The following is a 17,169-nucleotide window of genomic DNA, read 5'->3' as shown; positions in this document are numbered from 1 at the left end:
AGGTCAGTCAGGGGCTAGTTTCCTTTACCCACAGCTTTTCTCTTGAATTTCACAAACTTGCTACAGTATCATGGGGAAAATTAACTAGTGCAGAAAATTCCTTATATTACGTATTATAGATGTACACCAGAACTTTCAACTAGACAAGAATTACCTTTTTGAAATATTTACAACACACACATCTTTCCCTCCAGATAATAATGCAAAAGAAATTAAAGAAATCATATTTAGTGAGTATAAGCAAATAAGCCAATAATTTTGGCTAAATATAAGGGGTACCTAAATGCTGGCATCTGATTACATTGGGTCTCACCTCCTCAACCTAATAATGCTAGGGAAATATTCCTACTAGAATTTGCTGAACACATAAAATAACTGACCTAAAATACTCAGAAAAAAATGTTATCTGGTTTGCTTGTTAAAACACAACTACCCAGAGAATATTTATAGCATTGACAAAGCTACTATTAGTAGCTTCATCTGCCTTAAAAAAAGAAAAAAAAATGATCCTACTATTACAAGTTTCCAAGTATGTATTTACTGAAGGAAGTAAATAATTTATAAACCAACTTTCTGGTCTTGAAGCAACAGATTTTAGAAAAGATGGTTTTACAATAAGATACATAACTCCACCTCTAGTTATAATGCTATTTTTTTCATAGAAGAGGCATGGTACTTTGTGAATATTATGAGTCAAGCTTACTCATCTCGACTAAGAATGAAGTAAATTTGTTAAGAGTGAAAACCTGAAAGAACTTACATGCATGTAATTCTAAGTTGCCATTTTTAGAATGGGGATTTTCTCCAAAGAGACTTTTAAAATGTGTTATTCTATTTGTATTACTTTCACTTTAAGTTACTTTCTGGTAAGTTGGCTGCTAAACAGAAACAAAAAACAAACTAATTTTCAAATAGAAAGTGGTTTGTTATTTGCCCATTGAAAAAGAGAGAAGTAATTTGTTAAACTCCTGACTGCCAAAATATATTGAAATTTAGATACACATACAGATAAAGAGACATGTATATTTTTATCCATCCCTATTTTCCTGGTCTAATTACCATGAAGAGATCAGAAAATTAACTGTAAGGTAAGGTGCCTATAGAAAGCCTCATAATACCCAAACTATCATTCTTTCCAGGAAAGTCCAGAAAATACAAAGGGAACCACAATCTCTGCAGGACACACACCATTCTTATATAAGTAACGTCCAGACTGATATGACTCTAATGGTTTTACCCACAGAAAAGATTTTCTAAGAGACAACCCTTTCCTGCATGCACAATCACAACATCACACAGCCTTTGAATAGTCTTTAATCACAGTCTAGAACAGTAGTCAGTCAGCTAGTACCAAAAGATGACACTATGAACTGAAGAAAAGAGTGTTAGAGTTGAAGAGAGGAGAACTGAGTTTTATTCCCAGGTCTGTGATTTACTGTATTTTTTTGGCAAGTTACTTAACCTCTCTGAGCCTCTGTCTTTGTTTTTTGTTGTTGTTGTTTGTTTATATGTTTGTTTTCATTTTGTTTCATACAGAAAACAAGAGGTAATCAAAACCTGTTTAAAAATTATGGCTAGAAGACCATCAGAAAACACATAGACCTATTCTCAACTTCACAGATAAGGAGAGGAAAGCAGAGTAACATGCCCAGTCATTTAAGAGGACAAGTCACTTAAGTCAAATTTTTAGACCATGTAACAAAAGGACTTAGAAAGCAAAAAGGGTTATAATAATCAGGTGTAGGACAATGATTATCTTTTCAGGAAGAGCTTCAGTTGTAGTGATAACATTTTATTTCTCAAATCCAGTTTGGAGTTCATGGAGTTATATATATAATATATACATGATTTTTTGCTTGAAATACTTTACACTCATTTTTTTAAGTAACCACCAAAACATTATACAAAAGATTTCTCTGGAATTTTAAAGGTCAATGGAGATAGTATGGTTTCAAACATTCTCCTGCTGAGTTTTAAAGGTAAATATCACTATGTCCCCCTAATACAAGAAAAAAAGAGTGAAATAGGCTGTAAAAACACACACATCACCAGTGTTGCAGCTTAGTAAAAGATAAACAGTACACAAATGTCACAAAACACAAAATGAACTGTATTATTATCACCATGATTAACTCATTTAAGAGTATTGAGAGAAATACTAATAATTTGTACTCTAAACATATGTCTAAGAGAAATATATTCAAGAGTCATGTGTGAGAGCCTAGTATTCAAGCCTCAGGGTTCTTTGTTTGTTTGTTTATTTGTTTTTACCAAGACAAAAAGAAACTGCAATGATTTACCTAAAGTAAGTAAAGGCTTTTCTACCTGTAAATGGTACAGGAAACTACCTGTAAAACCTACGTGCCTCTGAAATCTCTGAAACTTTCAAACAAGAAAGTATAGGTCATTCAGCAAAATATATTTACTGTATAATACCATAATAGCTATTTAATTGTTATCATTATGATGCAGATATGTAATGGAAACAGATGTTCCTTTTTCCTTTCAGCAATGCACAGGAAAAGCATAAACTTGCTGATATTGCATGGACTGCTACCATAGCACAATAGAGGAAAAAAGACATTAGCACATGACAATATTAGTTTTTACTACACAACTAATTGCATAAAAAGTATAACTTGAGATCATTACATCAATATAATTTTCAGCACCACAGAAGGGAAACAAATAGATTTGTATAACCAGCCTATTTCACATCTGCATTTGGGAAAATACTCCTGAGAAACTAAGTATATGCAAAATGCTGCCACTACTTTTAGAACACAAGGAAAAGACTGTTATTCTGTTTTATTTGCTCATGTAACATGAATTAGAATGCTGGCAGAGAAATCTTTTAAAACAGCACTGGCGTACATGGAAAAACCTTTCTGGAAAGCAATTTGTTAATCAATACAAAGAAACTTCAAAAACAGTCTATACCCTCAGTCCAAGTAATTTCTATTCTAATAATATATCATAAGGAAATAACTAGAGGGATGATTGAAGATTTATTTAAAATGTTATTCATCATAACTTTATTTATAATGGAAAATTAAAAATCTAACTCACCAATATTACAATGATGATTAATTAAAGTATATATGTTAAAACATTTTATAGTCAATATAAATGACTTTAATAATAATTTTAATTATATAGGAAAATGTTCATTGTACTATGTCAACTGAAAAATAGCAGAATACAAACTGCTAACTACAATTTTTATAAATATATGATATATAAAAACAAACACTTGGAGGAAAAAGGCTTAGAGAAAATACACAAAATGTCATTTTAATTTTTGAAAATTCTCTATTATGAGCAGATACTACTTTTTTAATTATAAAATGTTATTGTTTTTTTCAACAATTACACAATTCTATTTCTATGCTCTAATACACTCTGTCCTTGTCCAAAGTTTCTAAAAATTCTTTGGGTCAAATAATCCTATAAATAATTTAGGTAAATTGGCTTAAAGTTACAATGGCATGTTATTTGATCCTAAAATATGGCATAGAAAAAAAGTATTTGTAAATTACACAGATAACTTCTTTTTTAATCTGGAGTAATCAGGATCCTTACAAATTACAGAAAATTTGAATGGGACAAGCATTATTAATGTTTACTTAAGAGCTATTAATATGATGTGTTTTAAGTCACCATGTCAAGGAAACTTTTCAGTTAAAAATATTTCTAAAGCAAATAAAATAGCCTATTAATTGTTCTCCCAGTATGCCAATAAAAAGTTTGACATAGCTTTCGTAGGACTCCTAGTTTCATGATTGTATTTTTACGAGAAGGAGCTGATTTGTCTTAGGCTATTACTGTCTATTACTCCTAGAAGTCTTAAGGAAAGGTGGGAAGCAGCAAATTCTGGCAATCTGCCTAAAGAGAAATCAATGAAACAAATTAATCCTTTGCAGGCTGCAATGACACAGTAATCCATCATTCAGAGCTGCTTTTATATACCAAATCAGAGAGCAGAGGAAAGAGCCCTAGGGGACATCACAGACAACAACTTACACCAACAGTGGGAAAATACTGAGGAATCAGTTTATTTAAAGGGGATAGATTTCAGTTGATTGCCTATTTCGTCAAATACAGATATTTTCTTTCACAGTGTGAAAGGCCCAAGGCCCAATGAGTATATCTTAGAATTCAGTACCATATATGCTTGCTGACATCAATTGGGGGTGCATGTTTTAAAATAATTAGCATCATTAATCAATATGAACAAATATCTGGCTAGAGTAATATTACATTTTCCATTAAACTTCCAGGTGTTAAACACATTCCCTGTTTTCAGTAGGGACTAACTGTAAATGTACCTACTAATCTAAAACTTAACTGACCGATTTCTGGTAAACCACATTTAAGGTATTTTTTTCATGCATAAAATGTAATCATTTAAGAGGTGTATAACTTCCTAAGTACTCTGTTAAGTTTAAAGACTTGAAAATTTTTAATTTCCTCTCTTGTGGAATAAACTTCAATAAGGAAATCAGATTATAAATAACTTGTTTTAAAACAGTAAATAGTACTTTGGCTTACAATTATAATTGACAGTGCTGAAAGATAAATTTATGTGGTTTCTTTTTTAAAAATAAACTTACAATCAATGTATAGTCATACACTCACACTGAGTATATTTATTTACACATGTACAAAAACATATGCAACTAAATTTAGTCGTGCTTATATAGAAATGTATGCACCTTGAGTATGTCTTACTAGAGTAATATATACTGGAAGTATATTCCCTGGATGAAAATTAATGACAAGAACTATAAAATCACAGTGCATTGCTACTGTTAAATGCACACATCGTTTTCATGGTTAAATGTGAGGAGTTAGTGAAAGAAAAGGATGTTCAGAAAATAAACAAACAATCTATCAAAATGGCCCCTAAAATGTTAGCTCTGAATATCTAATCACAGACCCAAAACAGAAAAAGGTTAAATAAATGCCAACTAGACAGTTTTTGAGTGGCATCTTTGATTCTGAGGTCCATAGTCATATGATTGCAATTCCTGGCCATGCTGAAGCATTTTTAATTCAATGCATGGATCTAGTATTTATTGATTTAATAAGGTTAGAGGTATTACATTGTCACTGCTACTGATGAACTGTCAGCAATTTAATCTAGTGAAATCTTACAGAGGAATATATATTTTAGGGGAGAGAGAAACTAAATAGTTATGTAAATGTAACCCCAGGACAGTGGCAAAAGCAAAGCCCCTTCTTTCCCAGACTACTTCGGGCTCCAAACAATTTGCTGTACTAAAGATGTTGGCCACCAAATGACTGAGGTGACAGTGAAGAGACTGCAGCAAAGTCTTGTAGGTACACCTTCAAAACATTATCCATAGCATCATTAGCATACAGTCAGGCAGAAAAGAAGGAAGAAAATTCACTTTCTCAAAAGCCATTCTGCCAAAATACAACCACAGGAGAGAGGCATTAAAGGATATATCGAAGTAAGGAGGTATTACAGAGTCCAGAATCAGAAAAAGGAAGAAAAATCCACCTGAATTTGCTGAAACAAACACTTGGGGACTATTAGGAAGCTTTTTGCGCTGCTGTGCTACCCTGCTTGTGGGCTTATTTCCCCAACCTGGACACCTGGGAAGCATGTTGTGCTCCAGCTTTTCCCTGACTTTGAAGAAATGGATAATCTAAGAAGCGGTGCTGCTGCTAGGGTCAGTAAAACTATGCTAATTGGTGAACCTAATTGCTTCAAGCAGTCCTGCCTCTAAACAGGGAGAGCACAGTTGATGGAGTCAGTCTGTTCCTAATAAAATGAAGAAGCACTGAATTAAATTCCCAAGGAAGGCACTATAAAAGTTTCCACAGTGTAACCAAATGACTTCACCTATGCTATTACCCCTAAGATGACATCTTTGAAAGAAAGCAGACCCCAGTCAGGCTCCATATTCATAAATTGGCTGAGCTTAGGCCAGTGAATCTGGATTGATTTAAAAAGGCTTTTTCATCCTTCCAATCAAATGAAGTCATTGTTAATTAGATGCTTTCTGTTAACAATGTCACTCTTCTCCACATTACCTGCTCACACTTGCAGCGCCTCTAGTGCAACATCTGGAGCACCAGTCCCCCTGCAATCAGTCCTCGCAAGTTTGGCTGGAGAGCGGTGGTATTTCCGCTTCGCAATCCCTGTCTGAAGGAAGACACGGTTCAGTGTGCTGCTGGTGAGACACATACCAACTTTCTAATTGGAGGGATTATAAAGCAATCTCTCCGAAAACTCTTCTCCCCAACAGGTTTTATGAACTGGACAGCAGTTTCTCTATGCTGTTCCCGCTTTGGGTGTTTTCAAACTTGCCTAACGCCACACAGGCAGCTCCCCCAGACTTTCAGCTTCAGACCAACTTCCTCCTTATACTAGCAAACCCGAGTTGAGGGGTCGCAGCCGCCCGGGGCCCTGCCACCCCTCCCCCCGCCTCGGCCTGACGCCACCGGCCGCTCCAGGCTGGGCACACTGGGGGGCAGCCCCGGGAGAGCGAGGCTTAGAGCGCTCCGGCCAGCGCGGGGAGACAGGGCTACTGCGGCCGGCGGGCAAAAGGCTCTCCTTCGACGGTGGGTCTCGGGACCTCACAGCGCCCGGCGGAGCCCCCCTCACACTCCTCCCGGCACGCTCCAAAGCTGTTTGCGGCTCCGACTTGAGGGGCCACAAACTGCCGGCGCCCACTGAGGGCGAGGGCCGGGGCTTCGGGGAGCGTGCGCCACCCCCCGGTCGGGCCTGGCTTCCTTAGTGAATCTGCCCCCGCGCAGGCCTGGGACTTGGTCACTCCGCTCACTCGCGGGGTAGGGTCCTTAAGCCCCGGCCATTGCAGGGCTCCTGTGGTCCGACCAGGTCCCGGCCCCTCACGACGCCGGGAGCCACACTGGCGTGGGGCGCCCGCGGGCGGCCTGGCGAGCGAGGCCTGGTGCCCGGATGTGGGCCTCGCTTCCGGGAGCTGCTCCCTCCGCGCCGAGCTCAGGGCCGCAGTGCCCGGGACTCGAGGGAAGGAGTGCGAGGGTCCCAGGGGCCCTTACTAGAGAGTTTGATTCGCACAGCGCAGAGTTCGTTCGAAAAGGAGCGCCCTTGTGGGGTGAGGAGCGTGCGGAGACACCCTGGGGAAAGGGCCCAGGACTGCGGAAGGGACGGTGCCTCCGGGCTGCCCTCGCGGCCCGCGACGCCGAGGACCGCGCTGACCCCAGCGCTGACGGGGCCAGCGGCTGTCACAGGCACCTCAGGCCCGGGAAGACGGCAGGCCTTCAGGAGAGCCTGGGCGAAAGTCGCTCCCCGGGGCCTAGCCTTGGACCCGGCCCCGGCCCCTGACTCTGAGGTGCCTGAGGGCGACACCTCGGCCTTGGAGTCCTCCCTGGCTGGGCCTGCGGGGCGACAGGGAGTCCCGGCTCCCTAGACCTCGCGGACGTCAGACCCCCACTAGGCGAGGCTAGGCGGGGAGGGGGGAGCACACCGCGACGGGCCGGCAGCGAGTCGGGACGTAATGACACTTCTTCAAGCCCTTGACCCCAAAGCGTCGCCCTGAGACCACGGACGCCCTCTCCACAGGAGGGTTCGGGGAAGCTGAGTGTCCCGCGCCCCTCATCCCTGCCCTGCGCGCTCGGGGAGAAGGGCCGACGACAGCAGCGACCCAAACACCTGCGGTCTCTGCGCACAACACAGTGAGGACGCTGACGGGAGTCACTTCTCCTTCCGTTTCCAGAGGGAGCTCAAACCCGAAGCGTCGAGGCGACCCCTCTCCAAACTGCAAACCAAGATGCTCTCAGAGCCTGCCGGGGACACCACCGCCTGTCCCCGGAGGGGGTCCCCTTGGCGAATAGAAAAAGGGGGCTGATTGTTTTTCTCCTTTTTTCATTTGAGTGCTTGCGTGACTCTGGTTGGGGGCTGGAGCCGTGTAATAAACTGCTTGGGCCCTCTGGAGACTCCACGAGAACTGAGCGAAGGGAAACCAGGCGCGAAGAAAGGAAGGTGCTGAGAAGTGGCGGACGAAGGGCAGTCCGGGTGCGTGGCGCGCTGGGCCGCCCTGACTGACCCGCCGCGCGACCCTGTCCCGCTTGTGTCAGTCTCAGGGCGCCCGGGCCCGGGGCTCTGACTGACCCGCACAAGTACCGCCACGTGCTCAGGGGCTGCTGGGCGCAGGCTCTGCACTCCCGGGGCGAGACACCACACACACACACACACACACACACACACACACACACACACACACACACACACACACACACACACACACACACACACACACACACACACACACACACACACACACACACACACACACACCCCAGCCCCTGCAGCACTTTTCTAGCGCTGGGGTTCCTCTGAGGTTGTGCAGTCGGCGGAGCCCCGTGAGTTCCCGCGAGCTCGGCCCCCCTGGGTGAGGGGGCAGCTCTGGCCGGGGCGGAAGGGCAGCCGGGGGCGCCAGTGGTATAGGGACCCCGCCCTGCGCAAGGGAAGGGCTGATAAAGTCACCAAGCCCCGGGCAGGGTGACCTTCTACCTGGCTCGGGGCTCCTCCCCGCCATTCAGTCTGGTCACCTCTCATCCCGAGCTCGTCCGGGTCCTCGCACCGCCCCGCTCTCCGCGACCACGCGACGACCCCCTGCCAGCCCGAGCTGTGCGCCCTGGTGGTTCCCGGGTGCCCCGGCCCTGGGAGCCAGGGCTCGGCCCTCACTGAAGCCTCTAATAGAAACCGCACGAGCGCCGTTTTTCCTGCCTCCAGACCCTCCTCTTATCCTCCCACCCGGCAATGACCTGCCCGTGTTTGGGGTGGTTGGTGTTCTTTTAAAAGTATATCAAAGGATCATTGTCGTCTCCCCGTCAAGTCATTATGCCTTTATCCCCATCAATTAACCACACCTCAGAGGGCTGCTATTAAGAGCTAAATTGAGCTGCAAAAGTAGATATCCCGTTTCGGGCAGATGTTGTCACCTCCCGCTGAGATAAGCGGTCGGCGGGACCCAGCTGTCAGTTCCCGCAACTGCCGCAGCCGCGCTGGACCAAGCGGAGGACTCGGGCCGGGGGCTGGGAAGGATACAGCGCTGGCGCTCCCGGGATCGGCAGGAGCCGCACGGGCCCCAGCCCCCGGACCTCAGGCGCTGGGCACGTCCAGGGGAAGTGTCCCCAGAGTTGCGCCCGGGAAAACGCCGAGGGCCAGCCTTGAGTTGTTTGCGCAGAAGGGGGCTGGGGTTGGGTGGGGAGAGGAGGCTCCGAAGTGCGTTTGTCTGGTAGCCCGCCACCCACACACCCTCCTTCCTTTTCCTGCCGCCCCAGCTTTTCCTTCCCGGGTACCTGGCCCCCAGAACCCCTTGTGGAGGAAGGCAACGTGCTGTGGGGATGCTGGCTGTGGAGCTAGGGAATCCCGGACAGAAACGTGCCATTTAAGACAAAGGGGATTCAGGAGGGGCTGCCGCGGCCTTCCGCCCAGGTGTGTCTTTCCGACTTTGTCACCCCCCGTCACTCCGGAGGACTCGGGACGCTGGTTGTCGCACACAGCTGGGAGACCCTGGCGGGCTGAGGGAGGGAAGGAGCAGTTACTCCAGAAGTGAGTACCTGTGTATGGACAGGTAGCGAAGTTTGCAGAGGACCACATCTCTACATACGTGTGCTTAGAGCTTTTTCGGCTTTCCTCCCACAGTGGCCACAAATTTAGCCAAGGCTAAAGAAGATTAATTTCCCAGCATAATCCAATTAAAAGATTTCTGAAGTAATCTTTTGAAAAAACGGGAGGAAAGTGCGCGGCTAAAGAGGGGACTGGTTTTGATGACAGTGATTTATCGCCTGGGCACAGCATGCGCTGGTCGCTAGCTCTCTTGCACATGCGATTTGACCAGAGCATCCCGTCCGTGCCTCCAGTCCAAACGTTCTCCTTTCTGAAAGGCAGCCATCCATCACGCCAACCTGGGCAGAAGAGAATGTGAAAGGGCCTGGGATTGCTTACAAGCACCATAGACTTTTTTAAGTGCTATTAGATTTATGGTCTCTTTTTCGACGCCCATCCAGAGTAATTAGCACATATGTTCTAAATAGATGATAGTTTTGTGAGCAATAAAGCAATTACCCATCGTTGGAGCTGACAGTTCCTCCAACTAAACTCCAACCAGCAGCTAATTGGAAAAGTCATTTCAGCTCCATTGTCTGCAATTAGTCCTGCTAAACTACTACACCCCAACTAGCTGGTTTGAGGTTAATTTATTCGGTGTTGTATTTGCACAGAGAAGCCACTGCCACAAAGGGACTTACCTTTTGCCCCTCCAGACCTCGCCCTGGGACTAGAGGAGCAGGTGGGAGGGAGAGGCCAATATTTTGGGTTTGGGATGGTTCCCAAGGGAGGAAGCGCCTGGCCTCGTGGCAGCCTCAAGGTCAGTGTCCAGTGCACTGAACACAGCTGACAGAGAAAGCCATTGTTTCTCCTGCTGGTTAGCAACTAAAGGAAACTGTGCAGTTCCTGCTACCAAAAGCTTAAAGATCAAGGGTGGGGACGGCTGGGGTGGGGGAGAGTGGTGGAGGAGAAATGGAGAAAAGTGTATTTGAATAACAATAAAAAATAAAGTCAGCATAGAAGAAATGGCTGGGCTCTGAGTGTACCTTTCCTCCTGCACACCCAGTTCTGATCCCAGGTCATGAAACTGTCCCTAAGGGATAAACATAGACTCAAAACCCCACCAAAACAGCAAAATTCCAGACCCTCAGCTGGGAGAGGGAGGCTCCAATTCTTGGTGTGGCTTAGAAAGAGAAAAAACTAGAAAGGTTAGGAAGCTCTGCTTTTGCCTTTAGCCACCACAAGGTCACTTCCCCTCTTAAAACTGAAGTTTCTCCATGGCTCTTTTTTCCTTCCGTCTTTCCTTATCTTTTTTCCCTCTTTCTTTTCTAAAGTTAAGCCCAACAGGTCCAAGACTTGTGCACAGTGAGTGGAAAAATGTGTTAAATGCTGGTTTGACACCCTATCAGAGCTTCCAAATATCCGGCGGCTGGGATTCTTCTACTTAATTTAATATTTACTGGACAGGTCAGCTCCTACTCTCCTATTCACCAGGAAACTCCAGGAAATGATCCGAGGGGGTTCAGAATGGAGGGTGGGAAGCAGAGGAGTTAAAGAGGGATTAATCCTCTCCCACCAAACCTCAAACTTTGGAACTGTAATTGCTGGTAGGCTAGGGATAGGAGGGGAGAGGACTCAAGGTCCCAGCCCAGACAGCCAAGGGTCTCTGGGATCTGCAGCAGGGAGTAAGAAGGCTGGCAGGTTGAGATGGGAACTTGTAGCCCTGGTAACCAAGTGTTCCGTTAAAGGAATTTACATCTATGTGTCCCAAACCTTGGGAGCAATTCGAATTTTACTTAGAACATGGAGCTGGGGGTGGGGGTGGTGTGGGAGTAATTCTTAGGAGGTAAAGCCCAGAGCTTTTAGTCCTAGAAATCAAATATCCTTTTCTGGATAGCCATTCACACTTAACAACCTGAGGGCTGTTTCTCCTTTTTGAAGTAAATATAACACCTAAAGAAGACTACTTAGATGGTATTTTGGTCAGCATATAAGACTTACTAAAATAATTCCAATATCAAAACAAATGGTAATCAATTGCTCATCTTCAAGTCTTTTGAGATGCAAATCTATAGCAAGAAAAACTTAAATTGTCTGATATCAGATTATTGTTTCCACTTATCATGTTTTAACCAATCTGATTACAAGATAGATCAAAAAATATTTGGGGGAGAAATTGAAAGTAATAGTCATGCCTTACCCCATAACCTCCCACCTATCACACAATCTCTACCCTCTGAAGAGAAATCCTCCTGTCAGTGTGGCTTCCAGTTGAAATAAGATGTCTTTACTAAAAGACTCTCCATTGTGTTCTCAATTATTTCCTTTTTTCCAGGACTTAAATATGACATCCCAAAGAGTGAGAACAAAAAATAGCTCAAGTAAGAGCCAGCTGAAAGTATCACGTAAGACTTGATAGAGGATCCTGATGTGAGTTCATATTTGCATATTTATGTGTAAGGGTAAATATAACCCACCCAATCAACAACCCCCTCAACTATGTGGGAAACATTTACATATACATCCATGTATCCCAAAAAAGACCTAAGCACATATGTGCAGAGATGTAGTCCTATGCAAACTTAGCTCGCTGTCCACACACATGTATTCACTTATAAAGGCAATTTTGTTGCTCCCATAGTTTCTTTCTATTAAGAGTGATTAGAAGATGTCTATTCAAAGTTGCTGATCCAGAGAGAAAATAAGAGTAGATAAAAGGAGATTTCAAGTGACCCCCTCGTCCCTTTCACACCAACCTGAGCCCTAGACTAGCCAAGGATCAACTAACACAAAAGCCCTTTCCCTTTTCTTTTCAGCTGCAGAAAACTTCATGCAAATTGTTAACAATAAAACATGGAACTCTCCTGGAGTTTTGTTAGATCATGCATTTGGAATACCTTATGTACTCCTCCCATAGATGAACTAGGTTTATTACCCACTTCTGAAATGGGCAAATAAAATATACATAGCATAACAGAGAGCATAATTATTTACTGCTCCATGTGGTTTGTATCAGTGGTGTGCTATGCTCATTCTTTTTCATTTAAACTTTACCTAAACCCCCTCTCTCCTCACTGATGGAGATGGATGGAGGACACTATAATAAACATATCTTTTCACTGACAGTTTAGAAAGAAACATTAGGTTTATTATTTAGATCAACTTTCTGATAGGTAAATACAAGTGAAGCATGGCAATAGTTACCAACAGATCTGCTGGCTTTGTGAGCCAATATTTTTCCACTACTTTATTTTATAAGCAGTAAAGAAAATGACATTAGAAAACTTAAACATAGTCCTAAATCGATGGAGGAATGTCCAACTCAAATGTCCTTCTGATGGGCTAATCCTGTAGAAAAAGAAATCTGTGTTCTGACAGGTAATTATTAAAGAAAATGACTATAAAGTGTAGTCGATTGTATTGTTAGGGTACTTTAACAAGCTTCAAACTCATTTCAAAGCCTGAACTTTTCATCTGAACCCAACCCATTTTCCCTGGGAAGAAGAGCCTTACAGTCATTCTTCACTCAAGCTGGGCATTTAAAGTAAATACGTTTTATACCATAAAAGTATTTAGTTACTTCTTTAATTTTGCATAAATGCATTTAGCTAGCTAAGACTTGATTTTTTACAAAAAGTAAATATTTGGCCCCAGCTTCACTGAAGTGCTAGGAATGAAGTGAAGTGCTTGTCACTTTTCCTCCTATAAAAGGTTTGTTTTGCATCCAAAGGTCAGCACTTGTTCTCCTGCCATCCTCCCCTAGCTACTCCAGGGCTCTCTCACTGGGGGTGAAAGCAGAAAGGGGAAGTGCTTTCCTTACCTCTATTTTCCAAAGCAGGCACTTTAAATGGCCAGTCTGAGATAGTAAACTAAACCGCTTTCCAAAACAAGCACTTGTCTGTATTTCGACCCAAATGTGACAAAGAAGAAATGCCCAGGCTACCAGAGTGAAAGTGAGTACAGGAGCCTGCTGCATCCACAGTTCAACTACGAAGACAGGCTAAGAGCAAGCAGGGCAGCAAAAGCGGACTGCCAGCTTGGCCTTTCCACCCTTGTTTTCATGTTGTCAAAGACAGAACTTTTTACAGCTGGGAAGCCACAATACAGACTGAGTTCAGTGCTTCAAGACAGGGGTTTCTGATATATGCTAGGTTTTTGTTTGTTTGTTTGTTTGTTTTTTAATAAGCTCAAAACATTAGGCAGGCATTCCAGTGGGTCTCTCCACCCTTTTCTTCAAAATATCAATGCAAGACAATGTTAAATACATCTTCAGCTGCATCCTTCCCAGCCTTAATCTCATGCCAAGGGAGACTAATTGATTCGGCACCTTTAAAATAAGCTCTTTGGGAAAGGTCTGTAGTGAGATCAGAAAAACTGACCTTTCTCCCAACGATTGCAGGCATGTTCATCTCTCCAAATGGGCTTGATAAAACAGGGTTGTTTCTGTTCTTTAGTGTCTCTAAACAGAATAATACCATTTTTAATGATTTAGAAAGTGGGGAAGAGGTATGGGAGAGAATTTTCTACATATATCTATCTGGTCATTTGTAGGATCTCAGGGTTCCTGAACTAGATTTAGAAAATGTTTTTACAAGGCCACCTTTGTTCAGTGTAATTTACCAAAAAGCCAAAATGAATGATCCAGTGAGTTTGGGGAAGACAAAATACCAATATCAAAGAGGTGATAGGATTAGCGAAGAGTGATTCATTCTTCCTCAAAAGAGAGATGTTAGTCAGCTGGAAAGTCTGCTTAGATCTGGACACTGGGGCCTGGAATGCAAGTCAGTGCTCTATGTGCAACCACAGATCTCTGCTTCTCTCCTTCTCCCACCAGGTCACAACTGTTTATTGGCTGGCAGGCTGGCAGGGAATCAAGGTTTGTGTGGAAGGTCTTTTAAAAGGTGATTAAGGCTGAGCCATGATGCAAGCAACCCATAAGGGGCATTGTAAGCTTTCAGCCTGATTCCACTCCCCAAAAGGAGGGATACCTTCTCTTCATTTCTTGGGTGAACCACTCTGGAGACTTTGTGTACACTGAACTGGCCTATGTGGAACAGGAAGGCAGAGGGAGACTTGAGAAAGGAGGCCTGTGAGTTCAGGCCCCGGCGAGGTTTTCCGGGCCCTAGACCGGCCTCACAGGAGAGAGACCTTGAAAGGGCCAAGCAGATATGGCCGCAGGTCTAAGGGTGCTGAGGAAAGGGCCATAGTGCGTCTGGGTCCAACAACTACGCCCACACGCTGAGACTCAGTTATAGGTCTCACTTGCGCGATAAGGAAGGCACAGAAATCTGGAAAAGAAGGGACGAGTGAAAGACGGAAGGAAATCGCAACTGCGCTTTCTGCTTCTGCAGCTGAGCGTGCCTGGACATGTGTGTGGAATTGCACGATTTGGGGACATACGTGCTTCAGCAAAATATGATCAATTTTCTGTTACGTGCCCTACCGAACAACGGCATCATTATTTCCTGATTGAGCGTGAGGAGCATCAGGCCCCAGCACCAGTGCTTCAAGTTGAACCAGTTACAACCGAAAGCCTTGTAGAGACTAAACCAGAGCTCCCCAGGACTCCCCAGGAACCCCCCCCCCCCCGGACCCCCGAGTCCGTCCACGGGAGCCATTTTGCTGGCCCGGCTGTGAGCACCAGTGGAGGCGCTCTGCGGGAGTGAAAACGCGATCAGGAAACACGGGATCAGGAAGAGAAACTGAGCCCTGAGTGCCGCTAGGGATGGACAAGTCCCAGAAGGGAATCGCGCCTCTCCTCAAAAAGCTTCGGTCTGTTCTTGCCCCCTTTCGCTACAGAAAGTTGGAGCATTTGTTCCCCTGCTCGGAAAAGCCTAGGGTTTCCACTGCGCCGCGCACCACCTCCAACAGCACCCACCCTCCGGGACTAGGGCCGGGGGCTGTATTCCTCCCTCCCCCTACCCGAGGGGCGATGGCCCCGCCTGTCCCCATCCCCACCTCGCCGAATCCCAGGGGTCTCTTCCAAGTTTGGACACCTAGGGTGGGGGCTGGCAGGAAGAGCCCACAGTGAGGACGAGTGGGCGCCGCAGCTCCCGGCAAGTTTCAGCTGTACCTCGAGCCAAGCCTCGACCCCCGCCCCCGCCCCCGCCCCCGCCCCCAAGCCTGCAAAGAGAGACGGAGGCCAACCTCGCTTAGTTGGCTCATTCCTGAGCCCACCCAGCCCCCGGGTGCGGCCCCTGGCGTCGGCTGCCCCCGCCCCGCGCGCCCGCCCCGCGCGCCCTCTGACGCAAACGCGCGCCCCTGCCCAGCGCGGATGAAAGCGCTGCCGTTGGTTTTTAATTCAGGCTCTTCCTTTCACACACGCCCCCTCGGTCCCCACCCCTGGGAGGTGACCCTCCCTCCCGCCCCCAGCCCTCTGGCTAAGGTTCGAGGAGTCTGGCTGGGCTGTGGGGCTGCGGATTTATCTGGTGCTCTCTTCATCGCCGCAGCCGCCGCGGGTTCTCGGCTGGGGAGAGCAGCTAGGCGTCCCTTTTAATCCGCTGACACTATCGCCCACGTCAAACAGGCAGTCATCGATTGCGTTACATTAAGGGATCCCGTTACTAACGGAGTCCGCAGGTGGGCAGCAGGAGCCGAGCTCTCCAGGCCCTGACTGCAGCCACGCAAGGCTCGGGCAACAAGGCTAGCCCGGCAGGACTCCGCCGCCGGCTCCACCGTGGCTCCAGCTCCGCACCGGCGGGGTCGCGGGTCAAAATCTGCGGTTCTTCAGTCCCCCGTCTCCGCACCCGCGCTGGAGGCCCCGTACCCATTTCCCGAAAGGGGGTCGGCGGGGGGGGGAGAGCGGATTGAGGATGGGGGTTGGGGACACCGGTTTTGAATTTGGACTAACTCCGAGCTGGCAAGGTCCTCAGCTCCGCGGTGGAGCGGCGGCCGCCCTCCCTGCCTCCGCGAGGCGGGACAGAGGCAGGGTGAGAGCCGCTCGCGGGCAGGCCCCGCGGAAAGTTCTCCTCGTCCCGCCCTGTCTGCCTGCACTCTGGCCCCGGCCTACAAAGCCATTCGAGCCAAGGCTGCCTCCAGACCTGTCCGCGTTGCCGACCCTGAGTTCAAAAGAAACGATAATCATTGCATTACTTGCCTGGTGGGGCAGGACTTGGCAGAGTCTCGCTTCCGGTGCCCAACGACTCACAATCCAAGGTCCGAAGGGGGCTGGGCCCGAGGACCCGCTGTCCAGCGGACCTTCGGTTCCCTGGCGCTCGCCCTCGCCTCTTCTTCCGCTCGCTCCGTCTCTCTCCTTGTTCTCATTCCATCTGTCTCCCTCTCTGCCTGCTCCCTCTGCCTGCCCTCGACTGCTTGTCTCTGTACTGTATGGGGAGTAAAATTTAGAATGTATATATAGAAAGCTGGTTCTTGTTCTCTCTTTTTTTTCTTTTTTCTTTCTTTCTTTTTTTCTTTTTTTTTTTTTTTTTTTTGGTCGTGTTGGTTTCACCTTTTAACTGACCAGGAGACGTAAGCGCATTTATTTGGGGAGAGGGACGAGAGCAAGGAGCCCCTGCTGGCCCCAGTCGCCTCCTCTCTATCAGCTGCGTACAATGGGCCGCCGCTTGCAGAGTGCATTGACTGTCTTTCCATTATTCGAGCTG

This window comes from Desmodus rotundus, chromosome 1, assembly GCF_022682495.2.
Source record: "Desmodus rotundus isolate HL8 chromosome 1, HLdesRot8A.1, whole genome shotgun sequence".
NCBI lineage: Eukaryota > Metazoa > Chordata > Mammalia > Chiroptera > Phyllostomidae > Desmodus > Desmodus rotundus.
The sequence above is the reverse complement of the archived record's forward strand: the minus strand, read 5'-3'. Positions refer to the sequence as shown.